The sequence below is a fragment of the Orcinus orca genome, chromosome 4 (genome assembly GCF_937001465.1).
Source record: "Orcinus orca chromosome 4, mOrcOrc1.1, whole genome shotgun sequence".
NCBI lineage: Eukaryota > Metazoa > Chordata > Mammalia > Artiodactyla > Delphinidae > Orcinus > Orcinus orca.
In genome coordinates, this window is record NC_064562.1 from 154,008,594 (window position 1) to 154,036,284 (window position 27,691).

Here is a 27,691-nt window from a genome sequence, read left to right on the forward strand (position 1 = left end):
CTCAGCCTGGCTGGGAGCGCCGTGCTCTGCAGTGTCCCCGCCCCATCCCCGCTCCCAGGACCACGTGGGTCGCCCGCATGCGTTTGGATGTGGGAGCTCCCGTCTCCAAATCACTTCCTCATGGGTCAGGGAGATGCCGGGGTCACCAGCCTGCGGGGTCTTCCCCGAGGTGCCGCATCCCCTCCCGGGGGTGCACTTCCGGGAGGGGTCCTCCTTTGTTCAGGTGCAGAGAGCAAGGCGCTGTCAGCCTCACGGTGCAGGGGAAGCGAGGGGGGGTTGCGCCGGCCGCCCGCCCTAGAAGATGTGCCAAAGGAAATCCTCGCAACAGACCAGAGGAGCCCGGGACCTCCGCAGGAGGAGCGACGGGGACAGCCCAGCAGAGGTGGGCGAACATGAAGGGCCCCGTCCCCCGCGTCCTCTGAATTCTGAGTGATGGTTGGAGCCAAACTGCACGCGGCCCACGCGGCTCCCAGTGAGCGGGAAGGAAACAGTGAAGATGACAGTGTCACAAAGGGGGCAGGAGAGGACAGAAGGGGGCAAGGCTTGCACACGTCTTGGGGGTACCCTGTGTCTGAATAACACCCCAGAAGCTCTGGAAAGGGACCCCCTCAAAATCACCAAGGTGAATCCGTAAACGACCCCCGAAGTCGAGGAGCCGCTCTCCTGCGCTTTCCCTAAACCAGTAGCCTTGGCTTTCGGGTTAGACCCGTGACCTGTGTGGCATTAGTTTGGGGTGTGCTACGAGGAAGGAGGGGAGTCCGTCTGTTTCCAAAGACTTTCCTTCCCCCATTAATAAGCATTGGTGTCTTGTCAAAAGTAAACACGCCACGTTTCTACACGTCCACTTCTGGATTCTGTTCTGTCCTGCTGTCTGTTGGTCCGTCTGTCTCACTGCAGCTTTGCAGTAAGTCTTGACATCAGCCTTTCCCTTCCCTTCAAAAATTTCAGGCCAGGTTTCAAACATGTTTTACAAAAGATGCCATTGGCACTTTGACTGGGATTTTGTGCTAAAGCTACACCAGTTTGGGGAGAATTTCCATCCTGATGGGACTGAATTTTCCAACCCACAGACACAGTCGGTGTCTCCATTTACTTGTCTTTAATTTCTCTCCGTCATCCATGTGGAGGTCTTGCACATGCGTGTTTTGTGAAATTTATTCTCATGTATTTTATTTTTGGTGCTAATTTAAATAGATTAAAAATTTTCATTTTCTAATTGTTTACTAGTAGCTTGCAGAAATACAATTGCATTTTGTGTATTGACCTTGTGACCTTGCTAACTCTATTTGTCAGTTCTAGGAGCTGTTTTCGGGATCCCTTCACGTATTAGTTACCTGTTGCTGTGTAACAAATTACCCCTAAAACCTGTTTGCTTTAAGCTTTTTATGATCTCACGGCTTCTGAGGGTCAGTAGTCTGTGTGTGGCTTAACTGGGGGCCTCTGGCTCGAGGGCTCACAAGGTTGTAGCCAAGCTGCTGGCTGGGGCTGTGGTCTCACCTGACTCCCCCCGCCACCAGGCATGGCAGCTGTGCCCCCGGCGTGAGTGGGCCAGTTCGGAGGGGAAGGGGGGCGCCCCACAACGGAGGCCAGTCTTTTACAGCCGAATCTCGGAAGTGGCGTATTTCTGGTCCCCACATCCAGCCCACACCGAAGGTGTGAGCGTCGGGGGCCACCTTGGAGGCTCCCTCCAGGGTAGGGTTGTGCGTAAGGAATTTCATCCTTGAATAAGCTGTCAGGTTTTGAAACAAGATTATGACGTGATCGTTCTAGGCAGAGCTGTTTCCCAAAACGTAAAGATACTGAAACACATTCTGAAATATGAAAGGACCCTGAGAAAAATCCCTCCCCCTACGTCTTCTTCCTTTAAAAACTACTGAAGGATGTTCACCTGAGAAATGAATCAAGTTAGGAATAATCAAGAGATGGAGAAACGGAGGTTTCTCTTTCAGGCTCCGTTGCTCTTTATTTTAACAGCTCTGATGGGATGCGAGGGGCTTGAGGACAGCGCCCTCTTGTGGCGTTTCTCTGGCTGGCACCCGCTGCTTCCGGCCGGCTGGCACATCCCGGTGGGATACCGGCCTGGTCCTGACAGCAGTCCTGCTGGGGCCTCGGCTGCTGGGTGAGCGTCTCGGAGCAGGTCTGCCTGCTGCTCTCACTGTCCCTGGGCCGACAGGCCTCAGCCTTTCCTGGGTGGTGTGGCCGGTGTCCTGGAGACTCTGTAGGCTCCTCTCCATTGCGTTTCTGCCTCAAACATGTATAAGACATCCCTTCCCTGCACTCAGTGATGTCCACACCGACAGGACTCCTGGGGTCCTACACCCCTCGCACAGGGGTCGCGGCCAGTCCACGGGGAGGTGGGAGGCCTCGGGCAGGTAGGTGGTGGGGCTGGGCACGGGCTTGGGGCACACGTCCTCGTGCCCTCAGTCAGCCCGAGTCAGGCTCTCAGCCTCCATCCCCGGCCTCCAATCCAGTTCACGTTTTTAATGCAAATATAACCAACATATAAATTTAAAAACACAGTAAATCAACTATACTCCAATAAAAACTTTTTGAAAGTTAAAAAAATAAAAATAAAACAAAAACAAACGAAAATGAAAACACAAGATGCCCGTTTATGAATCATGAATGAGAAAAAAGCAAAGAAGCCGTAACTCCTAAGCCAAATGACAGAAGCAGAGAGACCAGGAAGCAGCATAAACAGCACCTGCATAACACTGTGGATGTGAGAGCAAATACACGTCACGACCGTAAGTTTAAACGAGCCACGCGCCCTGTGGAGACGTAACGGCCGTGTCTGTGTCCGACGCCGGGACCGTCTGCCAGTGCAGCTGTTGCAGGGGACAACCCGCGCCGGGCAGCCTGCCCCGACCCGCTCTCGGCCGCCAGGCGCTGCGCTCGCGTCCTCCTTCCCGCTGTTCTGTTGGTGCTGGGGCCGCCATCTGCTTCCTGCTGGAATCCCGACGTTACACCTGCAATGAACTTCAGGGAGAGGTTACACATGAAGGAGAGTAAAACCATGCTGGGTGAGCACTGAGCCACAACGGGAGGTCAGGTCAGATAACGGTACCCAGCCGGATTCGTTGTCCTTTTCTGTGTAATAAGTCACCCCAAACCGAGCAACCTCATGGCTTCCGAGGGGCAGGGGTCGGGAGGCAGCTTGGCTGGTGGTTCTGGGCTGGGCCGGAGCGAGGCGGGGCAAGCGTGGGTGGGATCTGCGTCGCCCAAAGGCTTGAGTGGGGTGGGGTCTCCCAGGCCCCTCGCTCTCCTGCTGCTTCAGCCCACGTGGGCCTCGGCAGGGACTGGAGGCCGCCCTCTCCTTCGCTCTCCGGTCACCACGTCCGGACCACCCTCCGGCCTGGGGGCGCGGGTAGGTACCCTGTCCGGAGCAGGAGAGTCTGCAGGCCTGTACCAATGTCCACAGGCCAAGTATGATTAAAGGTAGAAAGCATGAGAATGGAGCAAAAGTAAACTTATATTGACCAGAGGTAAACTCCACAATGAAGAGACTGGAGCGATAAACTTCTATGGGGTGAGCAATATAGCATCAAAGTATTTAAAGAACCCTTATAACAACAGCAAAGAAAACACGATAGGTGGCTTCCCTGGTGGTGCAGCGGTTGAGAGTCCGCCTGCCGATGCAGGGGATGCGGGTTCGTGCCCCGGTCTGGGAAGATCCCACGTGCCACGGAGCGGCTGGGCCCGTGAGCCATGGCCGCTGAGCCTGCGCGTCCAGAGCCTGTGCTCCACAATGGGAGAGGCCGCAGCGGTGAGAGGTCCGCGTACCGTAAAAAAAAAAAAAAAAAAAAAACACACACAATAGGGACACAATTGTGATGAAAGTCTTTGACCAGATCAGGGCATAAAAATTCACACGTGTACATAGGATTCGAATAAAATTATCCAGAGGCAATTTAACATACACACACATATATGCATCAAACTTCCTGCTCTACATTCAGAAGACCCTCATTTCAAGCGATTAGGGAACATTTACTAAAAGGAGGTAGCTAGTGGCCCACGAAGACCATCTCAATAAATTCCTCAAACAGAAGAGACCCCGTTTATAGTCTCTGGCTGCAGTGTAACACTCGGAGTCACTAACAGAAGCTGAAACGACTCAACACGCTCACACCATCGAACAAGCTCATCTCTTTCTTTCTTCCCTAATATCCATCGACTCAAAGAGGGAACAAAAGCCCATCGTTAAGGGCAGTTTAGAAAATGGTGATACTGAGACGGTTACACATCAAAACTCAGGAGCTCGGGTGTTTGACGAGGATCTTTTAAACAGAAAAGGACAGTAACGCACTGCCCTCGAAGCCCTCCTGTGCGCCCCCCCCGCCGGGCGCCCCGGCCAGCTCACGCGCTGCAGCGTTTGCGGCGCCCTGCTCAGCCCCGGATGCCCCGCGCCCCGCCCCGTGGCACTTCCAGCCTCAGATGCGGAGCTGAGTGAGTCTCCCGTGCAGTGCAAGGAGCTTTTCCTTCCCGGTCGGTGCGAGGCCTGCCTCTTATATTTTACTTTATTTATTTTGTCTCATTTTTGTCTTTGGTCTCACTGTCCCCTGATATCCAGTCTCTCCTTCTTCCCTCGTTGGAGCCCGTCTCCCCGCCTTCCTGGGGTCCGGGTGGGGCGCCCCCAGGTCCAGCGCTCCAGGGAGGGTGAACGGCAGAGCCAGGAGCCTGGCCCGATGGCCGGAGGCCCAGCAGCTCGAGCCTTGAGTTGCGGTCAGCTGGTCTCTGTCCTTCAAATGCCGGCCCCCGGCCCCTCCCCAGCCTGGGCACCTGCTGGCCTGTGTCTTCGCTGTGTGGCCAGCTCGGAGGGGCAGGGCGAGGCGCTGGTTCTGGACAGATGGCGGTCTTCGGTATTCGCGGAGCCTGTCTTCGCGAGTCCGCCTGCTGGCGAAGACCCGCTTGTCCCACCGTCGGCAACGCTCGCGGCGCCTTCGAGGCTGTCCGCGGATGGACGTGCGCGGATGGACGGGCCCTGCCTTCTCGCTTCTGCTCACCCGTGAGCGAGCCCTCTTCCTGCCCCTCCGGGGCCGCGTTTCCGCTCTTGTGCTTTCGGTGGTGATTCTGCGGCTTCCGCGGCCCCCGGCCGAGGGCTCTTCACATCCAGAGTCCTGAGCGCGCGAGGCCGGGACGTGCCCCGCGGAGGAACCCGTGTGCCGGGGAAGCTCCGTCCGGGCCGAGGGACAGCGCTGCCGGCCGGGTCAGTGCTTAACGAGCCAACGACGGTGTCTGTTCACTAAGTGGTCTTTTGTGTTGACCCATCGGGGAAAACGCCGTGCCGAGAGGCTGGCAGGAAGCATCCCGGTGTTTCCCGGGAGCGGCGGGTGAGTGCTTGCGGGTCCAGAGATTCCGAGCTTCCGGGGACGATAGAGCACGCTGGCCACGAGCAGCGAGGAGGCCACGAGCAGCGAGGAGGCCACGAGCAGCGAGGAGGCCACGAGCAGCGAGGAGGCCACGAGCAGCGAGGAGGGGCAGCTTTGGCTCAGATGTGGCCTCTGGCACGTCCCTCCTTTCCCACGGCCTTTGTCGTGATGATCCACCTGTGGCTGCGTTCCCCCCGCCCCCGGTGTTCTGGGACGACTTCCACTGCCCTCATTCCTTCCCCTGGTGGCAGACGTCTGGCTGCTCCGACTCCGCAAACGTCAAGCCCGCCCGTGGCGGGGCTCCCGGGACCCTGGCGGTGCGGGCCCGGGAGTGGGGCTGCAGGCCCGGCATCCGCACGGGCTCTGGGACCTGCTGCGCAGCTGCTCCGGTGGCCGGGCTCTGCCAGCGTCGGCTCCGGGCTGACCTCAGAAGCCCACCATTCCGCAGGGCACCGGGTGTGTCCGATTCTGCGTTTATCTGGTTCCTGGCTGGGGCGACCTCTTGGTGAGCGGCTTGGCCTGCCGGCTCTCCCCTACGTCATTTGTCTGCCCAGTTATTCTGTTGGGTTCTCCAGCTTTTGCGCATCAATTTCCAAAGCTTGCTGGCGTGGCCTCAGCCCCTAGATCTTTGCGTCTGGCCTGAGCTGGGAACGCAGCTCTATTCTTCTCTGTATAATAATCCAATCCCCTTTCATACCTAGTTTTTAAGCGATTTAACAAAACAGTAAATAGATGTTGAACTTTACCAAACACACTTCCTGATCCTTTGAGATGCTCGTGTCATTTTTCTCCCTTTGGCCCTCGATGGAGCTGAGTCACTTTGACACACAAAGTACGAGGTGTCATTTAGAACACGCCACTGGGTTCGGTTAGAAGAGCTTCATCTAAAATGAAAATGTACTTGTGGTACATACATGTATGCCTGTGAGCATACACACACATCTGCACACATACACGCGTCTGTATAGGCACACACACCTGTATAGGCACACACATCTGTACACGTATGTGCCGGCCCATGCACACACAGATCTGTATACATACATGCACCTGTACAAATGTGTACACACGTCTGCACACACACACACACACCTGTACGCACGTGCCTGTGCACACACAAATCTGTATACGTACATACGTCTGTACACACGTGTACACACATCCACACGTACACACATCTGAACATACACACAGGTACACACACATGCCTGCACACATCCCCTCCACATCTGATTTCTTTTCAGAGCCGTCTGTGTGCCCTTATTTTGGTGTAGGGCCATCACCTCGGTTCACAAGGTAGGGACTGCCCTCTTCTGTTTCCGGAATGGCCTGTGTCAGGCAGTGAGAGAGGCCTGGGGGGTTCGGGGTCTTCGGTGGGGGGGTGCCAGCCTCTGGATAAGGGTCTGGAGCTCTGGCCCCACCCCTCCCCCCAGCCTTGGTCTCCCAATCTAATGTTCCCGACACTCACATCACCGGGTGACGGTGCTTTCTGTGGCCCTTCCTTGGGGATCCGCTGCTGCTCGCGGGCAGCAAAGCCCCCTCCAGCCCAAGTGGTCAGCTGAGGGCCAGGAGCCCTTGGGGCTTGCCAGTGGGCATGGATGGAGGCCGGGCACAGATGCCCCAAGAGAGTTTCTGGAAGGGTTGGTCCATGTGAGACATGCCCGCTGGCCTGGAGCCCAAACCAGGGGCGGAAGACTGTGCTCATCCCCCGGGCTCAGCACTGGTGTCGCCTCCCCCAGGAAGCCTTCCTGGTTGCCCAGCTGGCATCTGTAATGACTCAGAGGCTCCTGGTGCCTGGCCTGTCTCTTCCTGGAGGTCATGTAGGTGTGAGGAGGCTAGAGGGCACCTGCGGGTAGGTGCCAGGCACGGGCAGCAGCCGGGAGCTCAGAACCGCGACGGGGAGGCTTCTCTCCGCTCCCAGAACCAGACCAGGTCGGGTGGAGCCCACAGCGCTGAGAAGATGCTGCGACTCGAGGAGAGAGCCTGGCGTGGCCTGAGCCCTCGGGGCCTGGGGAGAGCCTTGAGGTGAGTGCGTGTGTGCGTGTGCATTCCTGTGATATCGGATTTGTGCCGTTGCGCACGTGTGTGTGTCTGGCGTGTTTGTTGCAGGACAGCATGCGTACATGTGGGGTGCCGCGTGCTCATGTGTCTGTGTGTACAGGTGGGCGTCTGTGATGGTGTGGGGTGATGTCCACGTGTGCGAATCTACTGTGTGTGCACGTGCCGTGTGCATGTGCTAGTGCGTGCATGCGTGTTCATGCTTGTGCACAGGCGGCACACGTACCCGCCTGCTCCAACATCTGTGCACGTGGGTCACTCAAGCACGCTCAGACGCACAGGCACCTTTGTGCCGTGTGCATTTTCACGTGTGTATGCATGCACGTGTGTTCACGTGAGCATGATTACGTGTGCTGTGTGTGCATGAGCGTCGAGGAGCCTGGCCGTGGGCACTGGTGGGCGCCCGGGCTCGGCGTCACCTGGCCCCTCGTGGGCTTCTCTGGAGGGACCTTGCGTGGGACCCCACGGCACAGAGACCTTCACCTTCACGAGCAGTGCCGTCTGACGCCCCGCGTGACCTGGTGTAAAGCGATCCCCACTTCAGATAAACACAAGATGCGTCACAAGATTTAAGGCACCTGCTGTGTATTTAAAAGAATTATATCTTGTTTATGGTTGCGTATAAAACGCACATCTGATTTATACGGCGGCTGGTCCATCGCGGAGGAAATCTCATTTCAATCATAGACGGCAGGATTTGATTTAAGAATTCATTCTTTAATGGGTCCGCAATGTTCAAATTTAAACCCATTCAATTCATCAGCCAACTGTTCAATATGGGCACAGGGAACTCATTTGGGCAAACAGAGACTTTTAATATAAATTTTCCGGGAGATTTCTCCATCGATTCCGCAGTTTAGTGCAAAATGATTTGTGCGATACATTCTCGGGGATCAATGCTACTGGTCAATGGCTCCTAGAAAACGCCTCCCCCGCCCAGTGCGGGTCAAGGAGCTCTGGCTCTCGGGGAGCTGTTCCCACGGCAGGCACGGCTGAGTCATCCCACCTCTGTGCTGTGCCCACTGCCAGCCCACTGGGGTGCCGCCTCCCCATGCGCCCACCCCGGGTGGGCGGGGGCCCCCTCTCCGCTCCGCACTGGCCTGCCGTCCCCTGAGCTGAGGAGACTCCCTCGGTGGACCTGCTCTGCTTGGTGTAGCCACTGTCCCCTTGGGCCCTGGTGCCCCTCTGTCTCGGTGCCCAGCAGGGGTGCACACAGCCAGGGAAGCCGGCCGCCCACTCACGGGCCCAGGCCACCTGTGCCGGCCAGCGGTCACCCCCCTGGGAGCTGTGAAAGGCATTTAGGGCCAGGCCAGAGCTGCCCTTCGTAACCAGTGTCTGGGTCTGGGGGACAGACGGTGGGGTAGGTGGCTCGCTGGCAACAAGGCATCAGACTAGGGTGGCCTGGACTGGAGCTGCCAGCAAGAGGGTCTCGGGGGGCGCAGGGGCTGGACCCCGCAGCCCCCATACCCTGGCCCAGTCTGAGCAAGTAAACGGGGGTGCCCCCTTCCACACGCCTGGCCGGGCCGAGTGCCAGACCGCTCGCTGGACAGCACGGGGGTCTTTTCCTGTGCCCCCACGTCCCAGGCGAGGGGCTGGGCCTCAAGGACCTGCCCAAGGTCACAGGCAGGTTTCAGAGCCACGGCGCAGGCACGAGGGGCTCTGACCTCTGGGCGGCTGAAAGGGCCCTGCTGAACGCTGCTGCCGAGGGTTAGGGGTAGCTCCCGGGGGGTGGGGCAGAGGTGGGCAGTGTGCAGGCCGGTGTGCTGAGTAGGACGGGGCAGGACAGCCAGCCCAGCACCCAGACAGCTGCAGCGTGGGCAGCTGGGAGGGCACGTCCTGCTGGGGCTCTGCGATGGCTGAGGGGTGGGTGGGACATGGCGGTGGCCCCTCGCTGACGGCTGACCGTGAGCACTGAGGGCCGGACGTGGTGAGCCCTGGGGGCAGGTCCTCAGGCCTGGCGCCCCTTCCCCTAACCTGCCCCACCCCGCCTGGGGGGTCCTGCTGCCCAGCCCTCTGCTCCCTGTGTCCTCCAGACCCCTCCCCAGCCTAGCGTTGGGGTGTCCCTTGCTGCTCCGGTCCCCCACACTGGGGATCCCCTGGGTCCTCAGGTCACTCCCCCGTGGACGCTGGGCAGCTCTCACGTCCTTCCTGAGAGCCCAGTTCATCCCCCCGTCCCTTCACCTGTTCCTTCCCTGGCTGGCTCAGCCCACACTCATCCCTGCTCCCTCTGCCCTGGGATGAGGCAGCAGGCCTCCCCTCAAGCAGCTCTGGGCCTGGGGGCGTTGGAGCTGCAGGACTAACCCCACCCCTCCCTGACCAGGAGCGGAGAGCTGGCAGGCCGAGCGGGGAGCGGGCTTCGGGGGAGCTGCGCGGGCGCGGTTGCCCCTGGGCTCTGTTCACTGGGGATGGGCAGTGGTCCGGCCCTGGGAGGGTCCTGGGGAAGGACGGGCCCCTGCGTGCTGCAGCGAGGAAGGGCGCGGACGGGCTGGCAGGGAGCCCAGCAGCCATGATCTGGGGGTCACGGGTAACCACAGCTCAGGGAAGCCACGGTGAACGTGGCTGGGCCTCAGCGAAAATCCAGGCTTCGAGGGAGGCTGGGTGGGTGCAGATCCGGGCCTCCCGGTGAGGGCGAGGGGTAGAGGGAGATGTGGCCCTGTGTCCTAGGGTGGGTGGGCCCCAGGCAGGGGACAGACAGCCCCTGCAAGGAGCCCAGGCGAAGGTCCTGGCCATTCACTAGCTCAGGCGCCAGCCCCGCAGCCCTGTGATCTTCCCGCTACCGCAGAGCTCGAGGTGAGTACCAGTCAGGCCAGCAGACGCGTGGAGGCCACCCCGGCCCCGCCCGTGGCCCTAGGCACGGGGATACTCCAGGGAGAGCTCGAGGTGAGTACCAGTCAGGCCAGCAGACACGTGGAGGCCACCCGGCCCCGCCCGTGGCCCTAGGCACGGGGATACTCCAGGGAGAGCTCGAGGTGAGTACCAGTCAGGCCAGCAGATGCGCGGAGGCCACCCGGCCCCGCCCGTGGCCCTAGGCACGGGGATACTCCAGGAATGAAAAGCACAGCCGTATAGATTTCATTTCCAAATTATTAATCAACTTCACAGCTCAACAGGAACATTGTATTGTTCAGCTTGGGCAGGTCCAAATGGCTCTCCCTCAGGCGAGGCGCAGGGGCCGGTGAAGGACACGGTGATAAACGTCCCGGCCCCCACGGAGGCCGCTGTGCGCCCACCGGGCCAGGTGGGTGCTGGGAGGGGCCTGGGATCGGAGCAGTGCAGGTGGCACTGCCAGACCCTTGGCATGGGACCCCGACCGGGGGCTTCTGTCCCCTTCGGAAACCTGGGCGGGTGGGTGGAAAGGCCGCGCTAAGTGCCTCGTGCCCCAGAACCCTGCCGACTGCCCTGGTGTGCCGCCCGCCCTCCGTGTCCCGCCGGCCTCCGTGGCCGGGCTTGGGGGCCTCTCTGTCCCCCTGTCTGCCCGTCTGGGTTCTGTCTGACTCTCCTTCTCTCCTGGCCTGTGGTTCTCAGAGGGTCACGTGGCACCTGCTGTGTCGTCACAGACCCCTGCCCCTGGGGTGGACTCAGCATCGGCTCACCGAGCCCCGTTCCCAGGAAGCAGGGCCTCCACCCAACCCCGCGGAGCGGAGGGCGTGCGGGGCAGGGGCCCCGGACACAGCGGCAGCAACGATTCAGTGTGTGACGGCGCGGGGCCCCGGGCGGAGGCGGGGAGTGGGGGGGGGGACAGTGGGGGCTTGGGGTGACTCGATTTCCCCACGGCGTGTGAATCAGGAGACCATCAATTTCGGCCTTATGTGAACACACCAGGTACTGGGAAACACCAGTCTGTCAGGAATTCGCGGTCGTCATTTCTAGCGATTTTGTTTTGTTGAAAGTCTCCTTGGCTTTTAGCAATACAACCGGAAGCACATCCGAATGAAAGCGTTTGTGTGGAGAATTTGCTCTCGGATAACCTGCGGGTGAGGGTAGAGAGGAAACCAGATTCCTGAATTGATAGCTGTTGAAGGGCGATGGGTACCTGGGGTCCTTTATACAGATCTTGCTACTTTTATGTGTGTATTAACATTTCCATAATAATGCAGATAAACGCAAATCAAAACCCCCCTGAGATACCACTCATGCCCAGGAGGATGGCCACTGTCAACAAAAACAAAAACAGAGAATTCCCTGGCAGTCCAGTGGTAAGGACGCAGAGCTCTCACTACCGTGGCCCCGGGTTCAGTCCCTGGTCGAAGAACTGAGATCCCGCAAGCCGTGTGGTGCAGCCCAAAACATAAACAAACACCCTCCCCAAAAAACCCAAACCCAAAAAGCCCAAAAAACAGAGAACAGCAAGTTCTGACGAGGAAATGGAGAAATTGACACCCTTGGCGCTGTCGGCGGGAATGTAAATGGTGCAGCCGCTGAGGAAAACGATACGGAGGTTCCTCAAAACATTAAACATAGAATTAACATACGATCCAGCAATCCCACTCTGTGGTTTATACCCCAAAGAATTGGAAGCAGGGTCTTGAAGAGATGTCTGTACACCTGTTTCATGGCAGCTGTTGTTCACAACAGCTAAGACACGGAAGCCACCCACGTGTCCAGGGAGGGATGGATGCAGTCCGTCCACATGGTGGAATAGGATTCACACTCAAGAGGAAGGGAACCCCGACACCTGCTGTGACACGGATAAACCTGAGGACATTCTGCCCTGGTATCTAGAGGAGTCAAATTCAAAGAGACAGGAGTGCACTGTGGGCGCCAGGGGCTGAGGGAGAGGAGGCGGAATTAGCGTTTGCTAAGTACAGAGGTGTTCATGAGAGGGTGAAACAAGTTCTGTGAGGACTTCCCTGGTGGCGCGGTGGTTAAGAATCCGCCTGCCCATGCAGGGGACACGGGTTCGAGCCCTGGTCCGGGAAGATCCCACGTGCCACGGAGCAACTAAGACCGTGCACCACAACCACTGAGCCTGCGCTCTAGAGCCCATGAGCCACAACTACTGAAGCCCGTGTGCCACAGCTACTGAAGCCCGTGTGCCACAACTACTGAAGCCCATGTGCCTAGGGGCCAGGTGGGGCTGGGGGGTGGTGTCTGCACACCAGGAGGAGGGTCTGGCTGAGGAGAGGCGGAGGCGGGAGGAAGCAGAACCTGCCCAGGAGCCCAGAGAGCAGGTGCAGCCCGAGGGGCGTGGGGTCAGCCCAGGGGCGTGTGGCGTGGGGGTGGATGCCAGCCCCCCTCCATGTGGCTTTAGGCGGAGACTCTAGGGCATGCCTTGCACTTCCTGGGGCCTCCCGGGGTCTGGCGGGGATGTGCTGGCCTGGGAGGCTGGGGGTGATTCTTCCTCTGGAGGCCTCGCCTCGACCCCGGGACCAGCCGAGCTCTCTGCCTCCCCGGGCACCCCCTCCTGCCTGCAGTGACTTCCGTGTCCTCCTCCGTGTGAATTCGGGGCTGCGGCACCCCTGGCCCCAGAGGCCCCTTCCAGGAGAGACCCTCCCCTGCTGGAGCCCCACCTGGCCCCGCCCTCCCCTGCCTGCACAGTGGGGTCTTCCAGAGGAGGTGGAAGCCGGGGTGGTGCTGGACCCGGAGCGGTCCAGGACGTGTGGCCTGGATGACACACCTGCTGGGGCGATACGGGCAGCGGCGGGGGCGCTGGGGTGCCACAGGCCTGGAGGCTTCTGCCCTGGGCGGGGGCCCTTGGTCCAGCATCGGGGGGGCACATGTTGTGACTTCTCTTCTTACTCTTCAGGTTGCTTCAACCCTTTCTTCTGAGGGGCCCTCTGGGTCACATCGCGTGGCGGCAGAGGTGTGCAGAGCGCTGTGCGCAAAGGACGCCCACCCCGCGGGATGGCCTGAGCCTCCCACCGGGACTGCTGCCGGGAGGTGGGTCCCACCCGCCGAAGCAAAGCCAGACTGTCCCAAGCCTGGGGGGGGGCCCAAGACCACTCTCTCAGGGCTGCCCCGTACTCGGGGGGGCGGAAGTGCCTCTGCCTGGCCGGCCTCACGGTGGAGCTGCCCGGGGGTGCCGGGATCCAGGGGACCAGGGCTGGCAGGAGGTGCAGTGGAGGAAGATGCTGTGCTGTGCGTGGCCACAGGCTCGGCCCTGCCCCCAGGACCCCTGGGTCCTGCCCGTCCGGCCTCCCTGCGACGCAGGTGGCAGAGCCCGAGGCTCTGGCCACCACAGGCCTCGGCGGCGGCTCTCTCTCCAGCCCGCTGTGCCCGCGGCCCTGACCCCGAGGGGCCCCTTGTCCCCTGCAGAGGGGCGCCCCCCCCCCCGGCTGCGTGGCCGGCCTGGCAGGTGCTCGTGGGTGAGGCGGGGCCGGGTTCAGCCCACTCTGCTTCCCTGGGTGCGACAGGTGGGGTTCAAGGGAACGCCGTCGCCCAGCACTTTCTGCTCAAGCCCCATGCCCGCGTCCTTCCCTGGATGCCGGCCCGTCGTCCCCAGGCCCCCCCAGCCCCTGTTGGAGAGCTCAGCTTCTGCAGATGGGAGGGACTTCCTCTCGGCCCTGAGAGCCCACCTGTGCGGTTCCAGTGGGTCCTGGAAGGCAGCAGGCTGAGGGACCGGAGCAGCAGAAGGGCGGCCGCGGCCAGGCCATCCCCGAGGACTTGGGCTGAAAGGCGCCCCCTCCTGCAGCCTCCCTCCTGCCGCCCCAGGGGAGGGGCCGAAACCGTTCCCTCTCCCCCACCCCCGGTGTTGAAGCGAGTCAATTTTTTCAAACCACATTTGCTGTCTTATTGTTTACTTTCGGGCAGCAGCAGCAATTTTCGATACCCACCTCAGATATGGCTCGGGTCACCTGTCATTCCAGAAAGGTCAGCGATTCATTTAAAGTTTCATCACTCTTCCCATAAGCAGGCAAACCCCATTTCACCTGCCACAGCCTTCGTGTGGGCCACAGACCGGCTGGTTGTCTCCTTCCTGTCCCGCAAGTGCACAGTAAGGCCGTCACCCACGCGGGGGGGCCACACCCACGCCCGCCCCGGGCTCCCCCAAACACGCTTTCACTTAGAGGCAGCTCTGGGGCCGGGCCCCAGCCTGGCCCTTCCCGCGCCGGCTCTTAAGATGGAATCGTCCAACTGTGAGCCCCTCAGCCCGCTGCCCTGAGGCAGGTGCCGGGGTGGAGCCCGCAGACTGCCCGTGGACCAGCCATCCACCCTCGGGCCCAGGATGCGACGGGAGGCTGACGCAGGTGGGACTGGGGTCCGGGGCTCCGAGGGCCATGGAGCCTCCCGAGGTACTCAGTGGAGGCCCAGCGTCATCGTGGCGACTGGGGCGGGGCTGTGCTGACGGCCCCACGGTCAGGTCAAGGATGGGGTTGGGGGGGCGGCTCTCGCGTCCCAGAGGACAGGCAGCCCCAGGCCTGGGTGGCCCTTGTCCGGCTGCCCCCAGGTGTGGCACTGGGTGTTCTCTGGAGGCCTCTGGGCTCTTCCCGCATCTGGGAGCTTCCTGCCCCCTCTCCACCTCCCTGTAGGGTGGGGCCCCCAAGGGCAGGCTATGTCCTGGAGTGCCCAGTGTGCAGAGCCCCGCACAGCCTGAGCCTGACAGATCTCTGTCCATCTGTCTTGTTTACGCCCCACCTGCTGCAGGAGGACAGCACGAGACAGGAAGGTTCCACGTAAGTGGTGGGCGCGCGCTGGGGCAGTGGGGCCGTGGTGAGCACGTGGGCCACGGCGGCCGGAGAGTAAAGGGAACCCAGCAGGCTGCTCTCCGTGCCCCCCCAGGGCCACTCCGGCGGCTGGGCAGCTAGACTCGGCCTGCGCGCCTGCCTGGTGGGGTAGGCTTTGCATCCCAGGGCCGCCCAGTCCTGAGGCGCGGTGGATGGGGGTGCGTGTGAGTGGGGGCCCCCCGGGACGGCAGTGCCTCCCCGCATCCTTCACCGAGGCCCTCCTGGACTGGGGGCCGTGTTGGGGGGGATTGCTCCCCTCCTGGCCCTGCCCGCCGGTACAGGTGGTGTTTCCGGCTCCTTCTGGCTTGGCGGGCTGCCACGCCCACCTGTCCACACAAGGGGCCGCCTCCTTGGTGGGCTCCTGGGAGGGTGGTGAACACACAGCCCCTGCCCGCCCCGCCCAGGCCACAGCCCTTCCCTACAGAGGACCCACCCCCTCCCCCGACTCCAACTCCTTCTGGGGTCCTGTGGCCTCCCCCCACGTCTATGCCCCAGCCCCCCCGCTCCCTGATGCCCCAACTCCCCGGGCACGGCCCCCCCAGCTAGAGCCAGCCCCCCGCCCTCACCTGCTGGATCGTCCCTTCGCCTCCAATGAGGAGCTGATCAATGTGGCCTCGGCCGCCAGGCTGGGCCACTGACATGGGCCACGAATCGTGGTCGCTGGGCCTGGCCTTCTGCCCCTGGGCTGCCTGGGGCTCAGAGGCCAGCTGCCAGTGCCCCGCGGTCTGGGGAGGCAGGCGAGAGCTTTTCCTGTCACCTGTTCTGGGGAGTCGGGGGAGCCCACCCTGAGATACGGGTTCCACCCACCGTTCCTGACTGGCCCGGGGTGGGGCCGCACCCCCCGGCCCTTGGCCTCGTCTGGCCTGGTCCCCACAGGCGGCTTTCTGCCCCTCCTCACGGGGCTGCCACTCAGAGGGGCTGGGGTGGGGGGCCGGGCAGAAGGAGCGGCCTTACAGCCCCCGGGCTGGGGTCACGGAGGCCGAGCCGGGCCCCTCCTGGTGCCTCACGGTCCCCAGGAGGCCTCAGCTTGGCTCTCCTCCCTCTGCCCACACCCACCCAGCCACCCCTGGCTCCTTGCTGCTGCAGGGACCCCCATGGAGCTTCTCCTTCTGGGGCAAATGGCAGGAAACCATGGGGTCCAAAAAGTTAGCTGAGGAGCGAAAGACGTGATATCCCCACGGGGGCAGACACCTGGGGTGGGGGGATTTGGGGGGAGGTGGAGGCCTGGGCCTGGCGGGGGCCTCATGTGGAGGTGGCTGAGGCCTGGCTGAGAGCAGGTGGCTGTGCTTGGTGAGAACGGAGCCGGGGCCCTGCAACAAGGGCGGGGGGGAGGTGTGTGAGCTTGGTGTGTGCCTGGTGAGCGCCCGGCGTGAGCCTGGTGTGTGCCCTTGTGAGCCTCGTGTGTGCCCTTGTGAGCCTGGTGTGTGCCTGGTGAGCGCCCGGTGTGAGCCTGGTGTGTGCCTGGTGTGAGCCTGGTGTGTGCCCGGTGTGAGCCTGGTGAGCGCCCGGTGTGAGCCTGGTGAGCATCTGGTGTGTGCCTGGTGTGAGCCTGGTGAGCGCCCGGTGTGAGCCTGGTGAGCGCCCGGTGTGTGTCTGGTGTGAGCCTGGTGAGCGTCTGGTGTGTGCCCGGTGTGTGTCTGGTGTGAGCCTGGTGTGTGCCCTTGTGAGCCTGGTGTGTGCCCAGTGAGTGCCCGGTGTGTGCGTGTGAGGAGCACGGCTGCTGAGCTGAGTGTGCTGGCGATGCCACTCCTGGTCTCGCGGAGGGACAGTGGGGTGTGAGCCCTGAGTCACCCAGGGCGAGGCTGGAGGATTCCTTTTAAATATCCCGCCATCAGCACAGTTGTTTCCATTCAGAGGTCAGTCTGCTGCCGGCTAAGGCCTTCGCCTCTAAGCGGTCCGCCGGGGTTCTGAGCGCTGCCCCGCCCCCTGCCGCGCCCTGGCCCGCCCCCTGCCGCGCCCTGGCCCCGCCCCCTGCCACGCCCTGGCCCGCCCCCTGCCGCGCCCTGGCCCCTCTGGGCCTGGCTTCCTCATCTGTGAAATGGGCTTGTGTTCCCATCAGCATCCCTCTGCAGCCCAGGGGACAATCCAGGCAGCGGGGCTCCCGGTTTGCGGGCCCATCCCCCCGTAGGGTGGAGCTTCCAGAAGATTCCAAGTACCCCTCTGGGGCCTGGGGGTGTGGTATGCTCCACTGACCACTCCCACCCTCACTGACCACTCCCACCCTCACCTGCCCCACGCTCGTCTCCGCGTGTGGCCCGACCAGCCCCTCCTCTCCACCTGCTCCACTGGCCAGCGAGCCCCTTCCCCACACAGCCGGCCCTGAGCCCCTGAACCCCCTTGGGTGCCCCAGTCTGTCCCTGCCGGGATCCCTGGTCCTGGATCGTACGCATCCGCTTCCCCGGGGGCTGGGGGCGAGACCAGAGCCTGGGCAGTGGGCGGGGGGGGTCTACGAGTGAAGGCTGCAGAGCCGACCCCCAGCGGGGTGGGGACTGGGGACGGGGAAAACTGAGACCCCGGAGGGGGTGTGAGCCCTTGGGGAGAAGGCCCCTGCCCCGGGGGGAAGGCGAGCCCCTCCTGGCCTGAATCAAGGCCCCCCAACCCTCCCGCATCACACAGAGGCTCCCCGCCACGTGCTGCTCCAGGTGGCCCTACGTGCTTCGTGGGTCACACACCCTCCTGCCACCCACCCACCCAAATATCCACCCCTCACCCTTATACCCATCTGTCCATCGGTGTGTCCACTAACATGCACAAGACACTGAGGGGGCCAGGCCATGGCCCGGTCACTGGGGACCCCAGAGAACACAGCAGGCCCCACAAGCCCACCTCCCCTGCACGGACAGGTGACTGAGCGGTGGAGGGCAGCTCGGGGGCACGGCTGGGGTCCCTCCTGGGGTCCCATCTGAGCTCCAGTTCAGCTCCAGGGTGCCTCCCTGGCATATGCAGCGCCCACCCCCGCCTGGGACGCCCCCCAGAGCAGAGGAGGGAAGGCCCACCCGCCTCCCCCGGCTCGCCCGCTGGTCAGCGCCTCACGGGCACCCCCGCCCTCTTACTACCTGTCCTTGGGGACGTCCGCGCACAGCGTGCTCCCTGCCCGAGGGACCCCTACCCCGTGTGTCCTGCTGGGGGTTTGGGCGGCTGCCTCTGCCCCCTGCCCTCCAGACCCTCTGGTCTCAGCGATGGAGAGCCGGCCAGGCGAGGAGGGGACAGAGGGAAGCGGCAGGGGAGCCCCTCGCCTGCACGCACCCCCGCACACGCAGAGAGGAGAAGGAAGATAAGTGATGGGTGGTATTTTAAAGCATATTAACCCAATTACAAGTATATTTTTACAATCGTGGCTCCAACATTTATCACGCGGCGTTATTAGCCCCCGGAGCTGGGCTGTGTCAGATGGAGGCTGTGAAACAGGAGCGTTTCATTACGTTCTGCCCGCGTCAGGCGCTCCAGCCTGCGACTCTTAAACCGCATGATTTTATCAAAATCTTCGGAAATTGAAGCAATCACTAAAAGGTGTCGGGGAATTAAAATGTTCTGTCTCGGTGAAAGAGATACACTTCTTGTAACATATATCAGGGGTCTTTTTTTTAAAGACACATTACTATGCAGAGAAAAGGCATCAAACGTAGGAGGGGGCGTTCCAGAACGATCCTGCGACACGATTCTTCACGCTTAAAAGTCGTCTCTGAGGGATGCGCTGCCGGAGCCTCTCTCCGGTGCCTCCCTCTCCCTGCCGGCTTTTACGGTTTTGTTTCTCACCCTCACTAGACGTCTGGGGGTCAAGTCAGCCCCCATCAGCCTCAGGCCTGAGGAATGAAATCCAGGCAGCCCGGGCACTCGAGCGGGCGTCCCAGCCCCTGTCTGCACTCCCCTGGGCTGGGGAGGCTGGCGGGAGGGCTGAGGTTTGGAATCTGCCCCCAAATTTCTCAAAGACACTCAAATGCAGCCGCCCTTCTGGGCCAAGGTCAGTGGGCAGAGCAACGGCCTTGGTGCTGATCAGGGCTGTGCTGCTCCCCGCATTCCGGGCCTTGAGTGGGGCTGTTTTCCCGTCTCCCTGGGCACAGCGGGGACCGCCCCAGGGCTTGGAGGGCCGCAGAGCCAAGGAGCGGCCCTCGGTCAGCCGCGTGAGATCCTCAGCTTCGCCGGGGGACCCCTGTGACCTGGAGGGCTGTGGGGGTCTCTGCAGAAGCACAGGCCCTGGGCGGTGACGGCTGCTTCCTCCACGCCCGCCCTGCTCACAAGTTCCGAGGAGGGGCTGGGGGCCGATGCCCGCATGGGGCCCCGTGGTCAGCGCCAGCTCACACCCTGCCACACGCGGGGTCTGCGGGGTCCGGCCGGCCTGCGAGGAGAAGCCCTGAGCTAGCGGAAGACAGGCCAGTGGTGGTGCAGTGTCAGGAGGGGGGCAGGTGGGGGACGCTGGCCGGCCTCAGGGATGTCATTGACCTGGGGTCTGCAGCAGAGGCTGGACCGGGGGTAGTGGTGGGAGACGCCTGTGGAGGGGCGGCGGGAGGACAGAGCAGGGAGCAGGGACGGGGGATCTGGGCAGCCCGGGCCTGGCCTCGGCCCCGCAGAGGTCACGCAGGAGCTGGGCGTTGCCAGGACACGGGGCTGCCTGGGCGCCTCTGGGCCTTGGGGCTCCAGGGTCCAGCCGAGGTTCCCGCCCAGCACCAGGCCCTTGGCTGCTGTCAAAGAGCTGCGTTGCCCTCTCGAGCCTCTTGATGGACGCTGGACCGAGGCTCCCAGCACCAGCTTTCCAAGGCCGCTGACGGGTCTGTCTCTGTCTGTCTCTCCTTTTAGAAGGAGTGCTAGGGCTTCCCTGGTGGCGCAGTGGTTAAGAATCCGCCTGCCAGAGCAGGGGACACGGGTTCGAGCCCTGGTCTGGGAGGATCCCACATGCCACGGAGCAACTAAGCCTGTGCACCACAACTACTGAAGCCCGCGCGCCTAGAGCCCGCAAGCCACATCTACTGCAGCACATTGTATCCATGCGCCACGACTACTGAGCCCGTGTGCCTAGAGTCCGTGCTCCACCACAAGAGAAGCCACCGCAATGAGAAGCCCGCGCACTGCAACGAAGAGTAGCCCCTGCTCGCCGCAACTAGAGAAAGCCAGCGTGCAGCAACGAAGATGCAACACTGCCAAAAATAAATAAATGAAATAAATTAATTTAAGAAAAGAAAAAGAAGTGCTATTTCAGAAGCACCGTGGTTGAAAAGCTGGGAGCGGCTGGATGTCGTCCAGTGGCTAAAGGGCCACACCCACCCTAGTGGGAAGGGGTGATGGGTGCTGGCGGTGCCGGACGGTGGGAGCGCCCAGGGACTCGGGCAGCGCCGGCTGGTCCACCGACAACTGCAGGCTGTGTGCGCTGCGGGGGCATGGGGATGGGGGACACGAGGGACCCAGGGTGGCGGCTGCGTGTTGGTCGATGCTGGTATCCTGGCTGCGATCAGCTGCTCTGGGGGCAAAGGGTACGTGGGATCTCTCTCTACAGTTTCTGACAACTTCATGTGATTCTGTAACTTTCTCAAAATAAAAGTTTAACTAAAAACAAGTAGTTTTACAACAGTTGTAACAAGAAATTCCAGTGTGGAAAGATGCAGAGGGAGAGCATCGGCCCCTCCTCCCACCCGCCCGTGGGCCCGCCTCGGGCGCTCACCCACCCTGCGTGGGCCACGCCTGACCCGCCTGTGCGGCCCGGCGCCTGGCCGGGTCGGCTGCTCGGGTGCTCGTGGTGTGGACAGGCCCGCGGGCTCTGACGGGGCTCAGGCGCTGTCACGGCCGTGACTACCGTGCGGGGACTCTGGGTTTCTCCCACCCCACTCCATCCCTGGCGCCCACCTCCCTCATGTGCACTGGGGCCCTGGACCCCTTTCCCAGAGGCCACGTGGGAAACCCAGAGGGGGTGAGGGCGGTGGTTGAGGCCAGCGCGGCCCGGGGCCAGGGGAGCGCACGGAGTGGAGGGGGCTCAACCCAGCCACCCCGGAGCCCTTCCGTGAGGGGCAGACGCTCGGCCATGCTGCCCAGGCCGCCTGTTGCTGGACAGAAGGCGGTGCTTTCTGGGGGGAGCCTAGAGGGGGGAGCGCGGATGGAGGGGGGTATGGGGAGCATGTGACCCCCCAGCCCTGCCCCTGTGGGCGTGGCCACGGCCCTCACCAAGTGGCCCAAGGGTGTGGCTCCTGGGTTGTGCCCTGGGTGTTTCTGTGGGTGGCCTGGGGGTGGTCCTGAGCTACTGGGTGTCCTCCCTTCTCTTGTCCCTCTGTCCCCAAGTGCACCTTGAGTCTGGCTCAGGAGCAGGGACCCTACGTACCACACCACAGGGGCAGCGCAGGAGAGGCAGCACAGACACCTTCTCCTGTCCCCGGTTAAGCTCAGCCTGGCCTGACCTGACAGTGACCCATGAGACACAGCCAGTCCTGTGGGGGCCAGAGGAGCAGCCTGGCCACTGGGACGGGGCTCTCCTTAGACAAGTCAAGGGAGAGGAGGAGACAAAGGGCCCGAAGTGACCACACAGGCCTCTCAGCTCCTCTTAGCCCGGCTGGGCCCGGAGGGGACCGGGCTGGCTCCGGGGAGCTGCCCACCACCTTCCGGGACGCAGGGCGAACTGCAGGGCCCTGGGCCACCTTGTGGTGTCAGGAAGGGTCTGTGCTCGGGTGGGGTCTGCTCAGGGGCTGTATATTCATCAGCTTCTCGTGCCCCTAATTTACACCAGGGGGCCGTTTCCCAGAGCCCCCCCCCGGTCCCCGTCCTGCCCCACCCTCCACTTGGGACGACCACTGGTTCCATGTTGCGGCAGTGCCCACGAAGGCCGGGGGAGGGGCAGCTGCACGGGGCATCCTGTGGATGGAGCTCCAGGGGTGACCGACCAGGGGGACAGACCTGCCGTCCCCACCCCGGCCCAGGATGGGGCCCGTTTCCCCCACACCCCTTCCTCAGCCTTCAGCGGCGTCCCCCTCTCCACGGCCCTGAGGCTCTCCGCACGCCTGTCCTGCCCTGCGTCCCCCTCTCCGCGGCCCTGAGGCTCTCCGCACGCCTGTCCTGCCCTTTGACCCCCGATGGGTGCGGGGGTTTGTGCCCTCACCTGGGGCAGCGGTGCAGAAGGGAGGGGAATTGCCCGGCCAGTGAGGGCCGCCCCGCCTTGCCGTGGACACTCTGTGGGAGCTGAGAACCTCGGAGACCTCAGGGCCTTTCAGAGTGTGGTGTCAGGCCCACGGCCCGGGAGGTGGGACGAGGAGAGGCGAGAGCGGCCGCAGCAGCAGCTGTCACAGTAGCAGCCCGGCTGTCCCAGGGCCCTGGCAGGACGGGCTGCGGTCAGCCTTTTTTCATGACTGGAAACTGGAGCTGAGTTGTTGGCGCTGAGACCAGAGTCCCCCAGGGACCCCCAGGGTTGCCTCCAGCCGGGGGGTCTGCTGGGTCCCTTCCCTTCCTTCCCTCACCCCCACCCCATCTGTCACTCCCTCCAGGCCCGCCAGCCCGCCCGCCTCCACCTCCAGGAAGCCTTCCAGGCAGTGCCGTGAGTTGTAAGTTCTTGTGTTTGTCTGTCCATCCTGCCTCTGGAGCCTTGTATCGAGAGCCCCTGAAGGCAGGGCCCCCGCCGGGTCCCCAACCTCCCTGCTCCTTAACCAGCACCCTCGGGAACGAGGGGCTCTGCCCTGGAGGGGCTCTGGGGCAGGGGAGGTGCCGCTTACTGTGCTGCTGTCCTGGCTCTGCTGTGCTTCGGGGTCTGGGAGGCCCTCCGAGGCACCCCTCCCTGCGGCCAGGCCCTGCCACTCCCTCCCGGGCCCCGAGGCAACGGCAGTGCCATCGCTCGCCGGGCGCTCTCGGGCCCGTACATTTCCGGTGGACGGCAGTCCTCCCGAGACTGTGTCTCCTGCTTGTTGGTGTCACAGACTCTGCCACGCTGGGGCCAAGAGTCATCCTGCCCGTCTTGTGCTCTAAGTTTAATTGTTGCGCTCCTTTTCTCCCTTAAAAAGATCAGTAGAAACTGTTAATTTGATCAATACTAATTTTTTCACCCGGAGCGCGTTTCTTCTGCTGGCCCGTGATAAGCAGGCGGCGGGGCAGAGGGACAAGTAAATTGTCAGGAATTTCTCCACTCTCCCGCGGCCGCTCCACCACTTAGAGCCGTGTAATTTATACCCCGGCAGTCGCTCTGCAATTACCCTGTCTATTGCTGTCGACGGTATCGCGCTATCTTTTAAATAGATCCGGCCGGGCTGGTCCAGACGAGCCAACAGGACAAATGACACCATCCCTCATCCCGCGAGCCCTGAAGAGATAAGTCCCTAAAGAGGGGCCCATTTATCAGCTGATACAAGCTGGGTACTTACAAGCCCACTTCTTTGTTTGGGCTCTCTTCAGATTTCCGAAGCTATTGATCTACCGAGGGGGCCAGGCTGGGGTACGGGGTGAGGTGCGGAGGGGCAGCCCCGGGCCGAGCTTGCACGCACCTCGGACACCTCTGGGAGGGGCCGTGGGGCTCCTGGCTGCAGGTGCCAGCCCTCGGCCATGGGGACAAGCTTCCCTCCCTCGTGCAGGCGAGGAGGTCGTGCTGATGGGGAAGCATGTAGGTGCGTCTCTGACCCTCAGGTTTGCAGGCCGCAGAGTGTCTGGCCACCCCCTGGACGCCCTGAGGCCTGTGCTGGGGGCTAGGAGGGGCTGACCCAGGCTGGAGGGCCCCCGTCCCGTGCCTGCTCTTCCCCTCGCTGCCCCCTGCTCCAGCCTCCAGGGTGTGCCAGCTTGGTGCCCAGACGTGGGCACGTGGCACCCGTGGGGTCTGCACCCCGAGACAGTCAGGACTTTGCATCAGGAAGCAGGGCGACAGGACGGTGCTGGGGGGCCGCTTCAGAGGGTGGGCAGCGAACTGCTCTGATTCTCGGGAACGGCGCCAATGCCAGCTGGCCGAGCTGGGGCCCATCAGCTGGTAGAGGGGTGAGAAGGCCAGGACTGGGGGTGCCGCCTGCCTTGGGCCACCCTCGAGGCAAGGGAGGGGCTGATGCAGCTCTGCCCCCCATTAGGCCTGGCACAGGCATCTGGGGAGGGTTCCCTGTGTCCCCACCACTCCGGCCCTCACTGCCAGGTCCAGGTGGGCCCCCGCCAGCGGAGCAGGCCCTGTGAGACACAGCGGTGACTTCCACCAGCATCGTGACAGCAGCCTGCGTGCAGCCTGGGGGGGATGGGGCGTCCATGCCCCTGGCCCACCCAGTCCTGCCCTCTGAGTTGGGGAGGCTCAGGCCTCAGTCGGGCCCCTGTGCTCCTCTGGGCTCTTCCAGGACCTGGGGGGTGGGGACAGCGTGTGGCTCGTCCTAGGTCCCCTGGGACCAGTGCCAACCCAAAGGTGGCACCCGTGGGATGACGAATGGCCCTGGAAGAGCCTGTCCACACGCTCCCAGCTGCACTGGAAGAATGGACCCCCTAAAGCCTCCCCGATAGCTGCTTCCACGAGGCCAGGGGCAGGCGAGGGCCGGGGAGAGCCAGGAGGAGGGGCCTGACCCTCGGAGCAGCGGGAGGGTGGGCTGGCGGCTTCTCCCAGGCCTCAGCCATGCTCCCACCCCCTGCTCCAGCCCCCTTGTCTTTTATGCCTCACTTGCACTGTGGGGCGCGGAGGGGAAGGATGCTGCCGGCCGAGGATAAGGCAGCGATCTCTCCCGGAGGCCCGGGGCAGGGTGGGCAGCGTGATTTCTGCCGCCTCGTCAGGGACCCTGGGTCTCAACAGCCCGGGGTTCTGGCCTAAGGGGGTGGCTCCTACCCGCAGAGCTGGCCACCGTTAGTGGAGAGCAATCAGGAATGTCCAGCGGGAGGAATGTCCCCGGACCCCCAGGAGCAGAGACCAACCCAAGGGCCAGCCTCGCACAGGTGCGCCGGCCCTGAGCCTTTATTCTATGTGCCCGCCTCAGGGTGCACCCCACCCAGGCAGGTGGGCCCTTTCCAGGAGGCCCTGCTCCCGTGGCCTGTGGGCTGACCGCTGTGGCCAGCGCCCCTGGAGGGCAGCCCTGACCTCAGACACGGGCAAGGGTGGGGGTCCTGTCCCCCGGCCTCGGGCATCGCTCCAGCAGCCGGTCTCTCCCCACTCTGGGCGCCCCGACAACTTGTGGCTGAAGTCCACCTGCCCCTCTGACCCCGTGTCTCCCAGACTGAGGGTCCTGCGGCCCAGCCTGGTCTGGGGAGTGGGAGCCGGGTCCAGGGGTGTGGGGACTTGGGTACCGGGCATCGGGAGGAACGAGGCCAAGTCCAGAGCAAGGGGCGTAGGCGCCGGGTGCGGGGGGCCGGCACACAGCTGCTTGTTCTCAGTGGCCTCGGGACCCCCTAAGGAACCCTCACCCGACGGAGCGAGAGTCCCGGGAAGGAGCAAATCGTGGCCGGTCGGGACCACGCAGGCCCCACCTTTGGGAAGCCCTTCCCTCCAGTGAACTTGGGATCATCTGTGTGGTCTCTCCTCCACGCTGGACACACCCCAGGCCACGAGGGGGTGACAGGTCGCCAGGCTGCAAGATTGCCTCGTGGAGCTGTCACTGTCTGGGGAGACGGATGGGAGTGCGGCGTCGGACGTGGCTGATGTGGGCGATACACCGAGGGTCATCTGTTTGGTCTTAATTTAGAAAACCTTCACAAGATTATTACGCGGCATTTTTTCCCCTGTGGTGCTCGATGGTATCGGGTGGGTTCAGGGCTCAGCTTTCCCGTTTATCTTCCTCAGAGAGTAGCATTAATACGTAGGTACAGCGACCCAGACTAAACCCCACAGAAACAAATAGAAATGAGCTTTGCCGCGTCTCCTTTTAAAAATAGCGTCCATTTATCATCCAGCGCCTGGCGCTGAGCTCACGCCCGTGGCCCGGACAACTGACGGCCTCGGGCTTAAGCGTCTGCTCTCCTACTTGGCTCTCCTCCTACTCAGCCTTCTCTCCTGCCCTGCACCCCAGAAGGAGGCTCTGAGCACCTGCACTGGCTGCCAGGCGGGGGTGGGCGTGGGGTGAGGGGCTGCCGGCCAGGCATCTGCATCCGTGTGCCCCCTGCTGAGGCCCTAATCCAGGGACTCTGCTTCCTGCCTCTGCTGAGACCCCTCCCTGGCCACCTATGCAGGGGCTCCCGTTCTTCCTTCCAGGGACTCCCAGGCCCCTGGATGGATCCTGAATCCACAGCTGGAAGGAGCCACAGGTCGGCTGGACACAGGGCAGGTCATGTGTCCAAACAAAAGGAGGACTTAATTTTTCATTACTTCACTCACAGTAATATAAACGGAGGCCTTCGGTGTGCTAGTGGGCACTGTGCTGCAGGTGCCACGGGAAACAAGAGTGACTGCCACCCTGTCCTCGCTAGCTCACCACGTCCTGGCCGGCACCTGCTGCAGGAACGCCATTACAGGACATGCGATCTCTCTCAACTCCATTCCTGGCAAATGCAGGGGTGGCTGGCTTTTCTAGGTGGATCAAAGAGCCTGGAGGGCAGAGGCCACAGTGTGTCCAGAGAGGGACCAACCTGCATGGAGAAGGGGGAGAGGCAGGGTCTTTGCAACCCTGGAGAAGTAGAAAAGGAGAAAAGAAAAAAGTAAGCCAAGTATAGAAATTACAAAACACACAAGATGGCATAAATCAACCCTAATATAAAATGAGTACAATAAATATAAATGAGTTAGACTCAGTGATTGAAAGCAGAGTCTCACAGATTGGATGAGAAACAAGATGCTGTAGTCTGTTGCTTAGAGAAGGAACGTTTTAAAGGAAAAGGTACAGAAAAATTGAAAATCAAAGGATGGAAGAGGCACAAAGGTAGTAAGAGTGCCCCCTGAAAAACAGTCTTTGCAATGTCTAAAGCAACTTCTCCTTTGGAGGGAGCATCTCACCCAGTCCTTGCTGCAAACATTGTCTCCCTCAGAGACAAGACATCCGAGAAGAAATACAAGGATACCAACGACCCCCAGAACAGCAGTGTTTGGACGGGAGATGTAAGTGCTGCTGCTACAAAGTTCTCCACTCCACGGACCAGAGCAGTACCTCTAGGACATGAAGCATGGCTTGCTGGGATGGCAGCCATAGATCGTCCAGCAACCAAAGAGGCTCTGACTGAAATCTCAGCCTGGCCTCCATGCACCTAAAAGCAACCAGTTAAGGGCAGGGGCTTCCAACAGCTGCAGTCCAGGTGTTGCAGTCTGGAGAGGCTTAGGGGGACCCTGTGCTGGAGCAGGTCCCCTTAGCTGACAGCTGCTGCCAGGAGCCAGAGTGCTGTGGATGTGGGACTACAGTCAGCAGGATCTGGAGGTACACAGGTGAGCATCTGAATGCCATGTGCTGACCTGGTTTTTGAGGAAAAACCTGGTGTCTGTGAACCTCCAGCTTTGAAGTTGCTTGTCATAGTTTGAGCATTAGCAGGCAGAATTGTTTCTCAAAGATTCCAGAGATTTCTGTCGTTGGATGGAGCAAGTCCCCCGAGGGCTGCTACGTACAGCTCTGCGGGCTGTTTCCTCACCACACTGGGCAGCGCCAGGCACACAGCTGTGTCTTGGTCTTAAGAGAGAAGAACTGGCTCTTCTTAAACAAGAGAGTTTCCTCCTGGGAAATGCATGTAAGAAAGCGCTAACAATATTGTGCTCTCTGTGTTGTTTCC